Source organism: Heptranchias perlo, unplaced genomic scaffold (genome assembly GCF_035084215.1).
Source record: "Heptranchias perlo isolate sHepPer1 unplaced genomic scaffold, sHepPer1.hap1 HAP1_SCAFFOLD_73, whole genome shotgun sequence".
NCBI lineage: Eukaryota > Metazoa > Chordata > Chondrichthyes > Hexanchiformes > Hexanchidae > Heptranchias > Heptranchias perlo.
The window spans coordinates 792,626-802,006 of record NW_027139761.1 but is presented as its reverse complement, the minus strand read 5'-3'; the positions used below and the strand labels follow the sequence as shown (position 1 = coordinate 802,006).

At 45.5% G+C, this 9,381-nt stretch overlaps 1 pseudogene; it reads right to left on the bottom strand.

The window, feature by feature from the left end:
• Nucleotides 1-646: 646 nt before the first annotated feature.
• LOC137318772 (zinc finger protein 84-like) lies at nt 647-2,537 on the bottom strand (annotated as a pseudogene).
• Between the last annotated feature and the right edge of the window lie 6,844 nt (nt 2,538-9,381).

Genomic DNA, 9,381 nt, shown 5'->3' with positions numbered 1-9,381 from the left:
CTTCAGCAGGGTCAGAGGTGGAGTTCCGCAGTGGGAGTGATCCCAGAGTAACTGTCGGGATCGGCCCCACCCTGTGGATGGTCCGGGTCGTGTATTTTTAGTGATCCTGGTGTCCAACTCGCACACAGCAATAAAACCATGAATTCTGGAAACACACTGCAGGTCCTTCTTTATCTGGAGATCGAATGACTGTTGTATAATTGTACCAGCAGTTAACAGGCTCCTGTGAACTCCTCCCTCTGCTAGTTTAATGTGGACTTTAACTCATTTATTTTTAACGGGTTTATTTTAAATGAGTTAACGCCTGCCTTAAATGGTAGACTCAGGACTGTCACACAAACAGGTTAAATCTTCATAGAATCATTACCACAGTCATTTTTAGACTGGACTCCGCACGGCGACTTTGCTGTCAGAGAAGAGAGATGAGAAAGACCAAAGTGCCGTTTGCCCCTCTCAGTGTGGCCCTGAAGGACTGTGTCCAGGCTGAAGTTCTGCTCCCCCCAGATTGTCCTTTCTGAGCTCCAGTCAGGTGATGCTAAACACTCAGGTGGGAAAGACTAAAATCTACAACAAGGTGTTTAAAACAAATCTGATTTATTTAATAGATATCCAGAATATTAAACTCCAGCCCAGTTATAGGGGTTATTGACATCAGAAGAAACAAACCCTAACTGTCAGAATGAACATGGTTCAGTCCTGGATGGGATTAACAGCAGAATCCAACCCCTGCAGTCAAATGTGAACTCGCTGGTGTCTCAGCACGTGTGATGACTGAGTGAATCCCTTCCCACACACGGAGCAGGTGAACAGTCTCTCCCCAATGAGCATGTGTTGATGTGTCAGCAGTTCATTTCTGCTTTTAAAGCTCTTCTCACAGTCAGTGCATTAACAGGTCACTCAATAGTGTGAACAAGTTAATGTTTCAGAAGGTGGGATGATCGAGTGAATCTCTTCCCACTCACAGAGCAGGTGAACAGTCTCTCCCCAGTGTGAGTGCGTCGATGTCTCAGCAGTTCGTTTCTGATTTTAAATCTCTTCCCAAAGTCAGAACATTTAAAGGTCTTTCATCAGTGTGAACTCGCTGGTGTCTCAGCAGGGTGGATGACCGAGTGAATCCCTTCCCACACACGGAGCAGGTGAACGGCCTCTCCCCAGTGTGAGTGCGCTGGTGTGTCAGCAGATACATTTTGCTTTTAAATCTCTTCTCACACTCAGAACATTTAAAAGGTCTCTCATCGGAGTGAACTCGCTGGTGTGACAGAAGGTTGGATGACCGAGTAAATCTCTTCTCACACAAGGAGCAGGTGAACGGCCTCTCCCCAGTGTGACTGCGTTGGTGTCTCACCATTTCGTTTCTGATTTTAAATCTCTTCTCACAGTCAGGACATTTAAAAGGTCTCTCATCAGTGTGAACTTGCTGGTGTGACAGAAGGTGTGATGAATGAGTGAATCTCTTCTTACACACAGAGCAGATGAACGGCCTCTCCCCAGTGTGAACTCGCTGGTGTGTCAGCAGAGTGGATGACCGAGTGAATCCCTTCCCACACACGGAGCAGGTGAACGGCCTCTCCCCAGTGTGAGTGCGTTGGTGCGACAGCAGATTCCTTTTGCTTTTAAACCTCTTCTCACAGTCAGAACATTTAAAAGGTCTCTCATCAGTGTGAACTCGCTGGTGTCTCAGCAGGGTGGATGACCAAGTAAATCCCTTCCCACACACGGAGCAGGTGAACGGCCTCTCCCCAGTGTGAGTTCGTTGGTGTCTCAGTAGTTCGTTTCTGATTTTAAATCTCTTCCCACAGTCAGAACATTTAAAAGGTCTCTCATCAGTGTGAACTTGCTGGTGTTGCACAAGGTATGATGAATGAGTGAATCCCTTCCCACACACGGAGCAGCAGAACGGCCTCTCCCCAGTGTGAACTCGCTGGTGTGCCAGCAGGATGGATGACCGAGTGAATCTCTTCCCACACACGGAGCAGGTGAACGGCCTCTCCCCTGTGTGAGCGCGTTGGTGTGTCAGCAGATGACTTTTGCTTTTAAACCTCTTCTCACAGTCAGAACATTTAAAAGGTCTCTCATCAGAGTGAACTCGCTGGTGTTGCAGAAGGTGTGATGACTGAGTGAATCTATTCTTACTCACGGAGCAGGTGAATGGGCTGTCCCCAGTGTGAACTCGCTGGTGTGATAGAAGCTGAGATGACCGAGTGAATCCCTTCCCACACACGGTGCAGATGAACGGTCTCTCCCCAGTGTGAATGCGTTGGTGTGTCAGCAGATTACTTTTGCTTTTAAACCTCTTCTCACAGTCCGAACATTTAAAAGGTCGCTTATCAGAGTGAAATCGCTGGTGCATCAGGAGGCTGTCTGACTGAGTGAATCCCTTCCCACACACGGAACAGGTGAACGGCCTCTCCCCAGTGTGATTGCGTCGATGAATTTCCAGCAGTGAAGGGTAATTGAATCCCTTCCCACAGTCCCCACATTTCCACGGTTTCTCCGTGGTCCGGGTGACCTTGTGTCTCTCCAGGTTGGACGATCAGTTGAAGCCTCGTCCACACACAGAACACGTGTACGGTTTCTCCCCACTGTGAATGGTGTGATGTTTTTTCAGGCTATGTAACTGGTTAAAGCTCTTTCCACAGTCAGTGCACTGGAACACTCTCACTCGGGTGTGTGTGTCTTGGTGCTTTTCCACTCACACTGATGTTTGAAATCTTCTCCCAGAGATAGAACAGACAAACATTTCTCCTTCCACATTCAAAGGCCGATGATATTCAGGTCCTGATGAATCGAGTGACTCTGTCAGATCTTGACGTGGTCTTTGGTTTGAGTTTCCTGTCTGCAAATCCTCCCCTTCTAATAACCTGTGAAAGGAGATTATAAAAGTTTTCACTGTAAGTACAGGATAAAAATTCAGATCAGATAACTCGTCGTTCTATGGAACATTCTTTCCTCTCTTATTCCTCAAAGCTGTAAATCCCCGTCCCACTAACTCTCCCTCCTCGCTGTGCTGAAATCCAAACCCATCAAATCATCTTTCAGTGGTACTAAACCATGAGTGAAAGGGTGAGAGAGTGAATGTGAGAGAGTGAATGTGAGAGAGTGAGTGTGAGAGTGTGACTGTGAGAGAGTGAATGTGAGAGAGTGAATGTGAGAGAGTGAGTGTGAGAGAGTGAGTGTGAGAGTGTGACTGTGAGAGAGTGAATGTGAGAGTGAATGTGAGAGAGTGAATGTGAGAGAGTGTGAGAGAGTGAATGTGAGAGAGTGAATGCGAGTACAGCAGTGGGCTCGATGTGGAGAATGAAGTGGGGCAGGTGGAGCATGTTTCAGTGGGGCAGCAGTGATCATAATCTCATTCGGTTTAGAACAGTTATGGAAAAGGACAAGGGACAGTCAAATGTGAAAATTCTTAACTGGAGGAGGGCTAATTTCATGAGTTAAAAAGGGATCTTGTCCAGGTGAATTGGTATCAAAAATTGGCAACAAAACAGTAATTGAACAATGGGAGGCCTTCGAGGAGGAGTGGGTTTGGTAGAGAGTAGACAGATTCCCACGAGGAGGAAAGGAATAGCATCCAAAGCTAGAGCTCCCTGGATGACGAAAGAAAAAGAGATCACCATTTCTCCTTCATTTACAGACGCTCCCTGACTGATCACCATTTCTTCTTCATTTTCCGATGCTCCCTGACTGATCACCATTTCTCCTTCATTTACAGACTCCCCCTGACTGATCACCATTTCTCCTTCATTTACCGATGCTCCCTGAATGATCACCATTTCTCCTTCATTTACAAACGCTCGTTGACCGATCACAATTTCCCCCTCATTTGCATATGTTCCCTTATCGATCACGATTTCTCCTTCATTTACAGACGCTCCCTGACCGAATACCATTTCTCCTTCATTTACAGACCCTCCCTGACCGATTACCATTTCTCCTTCATTTACAGACACTCCCTGACCGATCACGATTTCTCCTTCATTTACAGACGCTCCCTGACCGATCACCATTTCTCCTTCATTTACAGACGCTCCCTGACCGATCACCATTTCTCCTTCATTTACAGATACTCCCTGACCGATCACCATTTCTCCTTCATTTACAGACGCTCCCTGACCGATCACAATTTCTCCTTCATTTACACACACTCCCTGACCGATCACCATTTCTCCTTCATTTACAGACAATCCCTGACCGATCACGATTTCTCCTTCATTTACAGACACTCCCTGACCAATCACCATTTCTCCTTCATTTACAGACGCTCCCTGACCTGTCACCATTTCTCCTTCATTTACAGACGCTCCCTGAGAATTCCCAGTTTACACCGCGCATGCGCGGGCCCGCGGCCTTTAGTTCAGAGTTGGTCCGGAGCGAAACGGGAGAAACCGGAAACCGGCGGGTAGTGAGGGGGGATAATGTTCACTGTTTTATATTCGGGTCTGGGGCCGCACTCGGGGTTTGCGAAGCCTGAGCCTGGGCCTGAGCCCGGACCCGGGCCCCGGGGTTTATTGATCCTCTTGCTCCGATCCTCTCACCTGCACCGAACGCGCTCCTCCCGCAGCCTCGACTGACCGCGCATGCTCAGGACACACTGCCCGATAATGAGTCAGACTGCGCCTGCGCACTGTGCTCCACTGATTCAGATAGGGCACAATCTGCAACGCGCTGCATGCTGGGTGATGCATCCGCCATTAATGATCTTAATATCAGGCCGAAAAGCAAAGACATTGGATGCAGAGAGAGCGCGTATGGATCAAGAATAATAAAATAAACTGAAACCCCAGCTCTTTGTGCCATTTAAACCGGCATAAACACACAGTGTAGACGCACCACCACTTTGGTGAACTCCAGAAAATATTTTTTAAGGTAACTTTTATTAATTTCGTGTTATTAAATGTTGCAACTCACGGGTTCAATTAATGTTTATTTTCGAACTGCACCTGAGGATGTCAGTCTCAACACTAATCCCGCCCTGGTGATTAAGGAGAGTTCCAGACCAAAAGGAGGAGCGGAAATTGACTGGAGGGGTGAGGGGTGAGTTGATCCTCCAACCAATCGGAGTGTGTGAGGGGTGGGAGTTGCGGCACCGAATGGGCGGTCTCAGCCCAGACGTCCCTCATTGTCTGAAACATAATTTTTAAAACCTAATTTATCTTAAACTTCAGGAGACAACTCGACCTTTCTGTTGCGTCTTGAAACAGATGAAACCAGATGTTAGAAAAACACATTAATTAAGAACAGCCAACATGGATCATTTGAGATAACTCAAGTCTGCTGATAAAGGAAATGCAGTGAATGTTGTGCCCATTGATTGCGAAAGGGTGTTTGGTGAGATGACGGACAGGAGGCTTGTTGATAAAATTAATACTTACCGTATTAAAGGGAATGAGGCAATTTGGATCGGAAGTTGTGTAAAGGACAGAAAACAGAGAGTAGTGGTTAATGGATGTTCTTCAGACTGGTGGGATGTAAACAGTGCTGTCCCCCAGGGTTAGTGTTGGGACCATTGCTCTTCTCAATATAGAGAATGTTCTGAGCTTGGGTATGTGGGACACAAGGTGACAATTTCTGGATGACGCCAAAATTGGGGCAACTGTGAAGGAGTGTCAGTGACTTCATTGTGACGTCCACGGGATAGTAAATGGGCCAGGTGGAATGTAATGCAGAGAAATGTGACGTTATGCGTTTTGAGAGGAAGAAAAATGAGATGAAATGTGCACTAAATGGTCAAAGTTTAAAAGTAGAGGAGCGGGGAGACTGAGGGGTGGAAGGTTCTAACCAATGCATTGTCTTATTAATTAACAAGTCTGAGAGTCAGCAACATTAAAGCCTCATTAAGAAATATATGAGCAAACTCTCTTCCCTCGACCATACCAGAGTAAACATGCAAATCCCCCGTGTCGACGAGATCAGTCCTCTGGATGGAACCACGGACGCCCTGAGCTTGATCTCCGGTGTCTCCAGTCCCAACTGCCCCTTACATCAGTAGCCCCTCACTTTTACACCCTGTTGTGATCCATGTCTGTCAGTGAAGCTGGAACTTCCCTAATCTGTGGTTTACAAGGACACATTGCTTGGTTCCCAGCAGTTACTTTTCTTCAGTCGTGTTCTCATGAACCCTAAACTACCCTGTTTACTGTTAATTAGAATCATAGAATCATAGAAAATTTATGGCACAGAACGAGGCCATTTGGCCTTACGTGTCTGCGCCAGCCGAAAATGAGCCACCCAGCCGAATCCCACTTTCCAGCACTTGGTCCATAACCTTGTCGGTCACGGCACGTCAGGTGCATATCCGGGTACCTTTTAAATGAGTTGAGGATTCCTGCCTCGACCACCCTTTCAGGCAGTGACTTCCAGACACCAACCACCCTCTGGGTGAAAAATGTTTTCATCAGCTCCTCAATAATCCTTCTACCAATCATTTTAAATCTATGCCCTGCCCCTTGTTTACTGACCTCTCTGCTAAGGGAAATCAGTCCTTCTTATCCACTCTATCTCGGCCATACATAAATTTGTACACCTCAATTAAATCACTCCTCAGCCTCCTCTGTTTCAAAGAGAACAATCGCAGCCTATAAATCTTTCTTCATAGCTAAAATTATCCAGTCCTGGCAACCTCCTCGTAAATCTCCCCTGTACCCTCTCTAGTGAAATTAAACCCTTCCTGTATTGTGGTGACCAGAACTCTACACAGTACTCAAGTTGTGGACTAAACATTGTTTAATACAGTTCCAGCATAACCTCCCTGGTCTTATATTCTCTGGCGTGGCTAATAAAGGAACGTATTCCACATGCCTTCTTAACCACCATATCTACCTGTCATGCTACCTTCAGGGATCTGTGCACATGCATTCCAAGGTCCCTCACGTCTTCTACACCGTTCAGTATCCTCCCATTTATTTGTGCTCCCTTGCCTTATTTGCCGGCCCCAAATGCATTACCTCACACTTCTCCGGATTGAATTCCATTTACCACTTTTCCGCCTCCCTGACCAGTCCATTGATATCTTCCTTCACTTTCCTCCTCACTATCAACCATCCGGCCAATTTTGTATCATCTGCAAACTTCTTGATCAAGCCCCCTACATTTAAGTCCAAATCATTAATAAACATCACAAAAAGCAAGGGACCGAGTACTGAGCTCTGCGGAACCCCACTGGAAACAGCCTTCCAGTCATAAAAACACCAGTCGATCATCACCCTTTTCTTCCTGCCACTGAGCCAATTTTGGATCCAACTTGCAACTTTGCCTTGGATCCCATGAGATTGTACTTTTTTGACCAGTCTGCCGTGTGCAATCTTGTCAAAACTCTTGCTAAAATCCATGTGGACTATATCAAATACATTACCCTCATCGACTCTCCTTGTTACCTCCTCAAAAAATTCAATCAAGTTAGTCAGATACGACCTTCCCACAACAAATCCACGCTGACTGTCCTTGATTACTCCGTGCCTTTCTAAGTGATGGTTTATCATGTCCCTCAGAATTGATTCTTAAACTTGCCCACCAACGAAGTTAGACTGACTGGCCTGTAATTACTCGATCTGTCCCTCGGTCTCTTTTTAAACAATAGTACAACATTAGCAGTCCTCCAATCCTCCAGCACCACGCCTGTATCCACTCAGAATTGGAAAATGATGGTTCGAGCCTCCGTTATTTCCTCCCTTGCTTCTTTTAACACTCTGCGATACATTTCATCCCTCTCTGATGATTTATCTACTTTCAAAGATGCTGAACCCCTCAATGCTGCTTCTCTCACTAAGTTTATCGCATCCAATATTTCACACTCCTTCTCCTTAACAACAACGTCTGCACCATCCCTCTCTTTTGTGAAGACGGAAGCAAAGTGTTCATTAAGAACCATACCTACATCATCCGCCTCCACACAGAGGTTCCTTTCTTGGTCTCTAAAAGTCCCTACTCTTCCCTTCATTATCCTCTTGTTCTTAATGTATTTATTAAACATCTTTGGATTTTCCTTGATTTAATTTGCCAATATTTTTTGATTCCCTCTCTTTGGTTTCCTAATTTCCTTTTTAATTTCACCCCTGCACTTTTTATACTCCTCTAGGCTTTCTGTATTATTGAGCTCTCGGTGTCTGACATGAGCTTTCCTTTTCTGCCTTATCTTACCCTGTATGCTGCTTGACATCAGGAGATAACATTTCATATTCATTAAATAAGCATCACACATTACAATCTGATCTATTATATTGCTCACTCTGGTTTAGGTTTACATTATGGTTAATAACAGAAAAAGTCCTGTTCCTTCCCCTTATCGGATTAGAGATTCCAACCAGCCGATTCTGTGGAATGGAATGGCTGATTTGTGTTGCCATGGCGACCTGCCTGCAGTCAAGCGCCTGTTTGAGTTTCTAACTCAGATTAAACTTCTCTTTCCCATAATACACATTATATCAGACATTTAATGTCAATGTATTTTAGCCATGTTATGTTAATATTTCTAAAGCCTGCGAAGTGTTCAGATACACAAACCTTTAAAAGTGGGAGGTCAAGTTGATCAAGTGGTTGAAAAAATTCATGTGATCCTCGGTTTTACAAATAGGGGTATAGAGCACAAAAGGACAGAGGCCATGTAAACCTGTACAAGTTATTGGTTAGGCTGCGGTTAGAATATTGTGTCAAATTTTGGGGATCTTACACTCGGGAAAATGTCAAGGCCATGGAGAGAGTGCAGAAGAGATTCACTGAAATGTGAAATATCAGTGACGAGAGACTTTAGTTATGAGGAGAGACTGGAGAAACTGGGACTCTTTTCATAGATCAAAGAACGGTAAGGGGAGATCTCAGGGTAGTGTTCAAAATTTGATTATGGGCATTGTCTAAATGTGTTAGGGACACTCAATGTCTCCTAATGTCTGTGTACAGGCGAGGAGCAGATGGGTTTATCTTATCATCTTCTGGTTAAATATTGTTCTCATCGAGGTGAGCACCCAGTGTCAACACTCTCCACTCAGGTACAGCATGGGTTAGATACAGACTAAAGATCCTCTACACTGTACCATCAAACACTCCCAGGACAGGTACAGCACGGGTTACATACAGAGTAAAGCTCCCTCTACACCGTACCATCAAACCCTCCCAGGACAGGTATAGCACTAGTTAGATACAAAGTTGAGATCCTCTCTACTTTGCCTACTTTGCCATTAAACACTCCGAGGGCAGGTACAGCAGGGGTTACATATACTGTACCACAAAACCCTCATAGGGCAAGTACAGCACGGGTTAGATACAAAATAAAGCTCCCTCTACTTTGTCCCATCAAACACTCCTGGGGCAGGTACAGCACGGGTAAGATACAGAGTAAAGCTCCCTCAGCACTGCCCTATCAAACACACCCAGGATAACGACAGCACA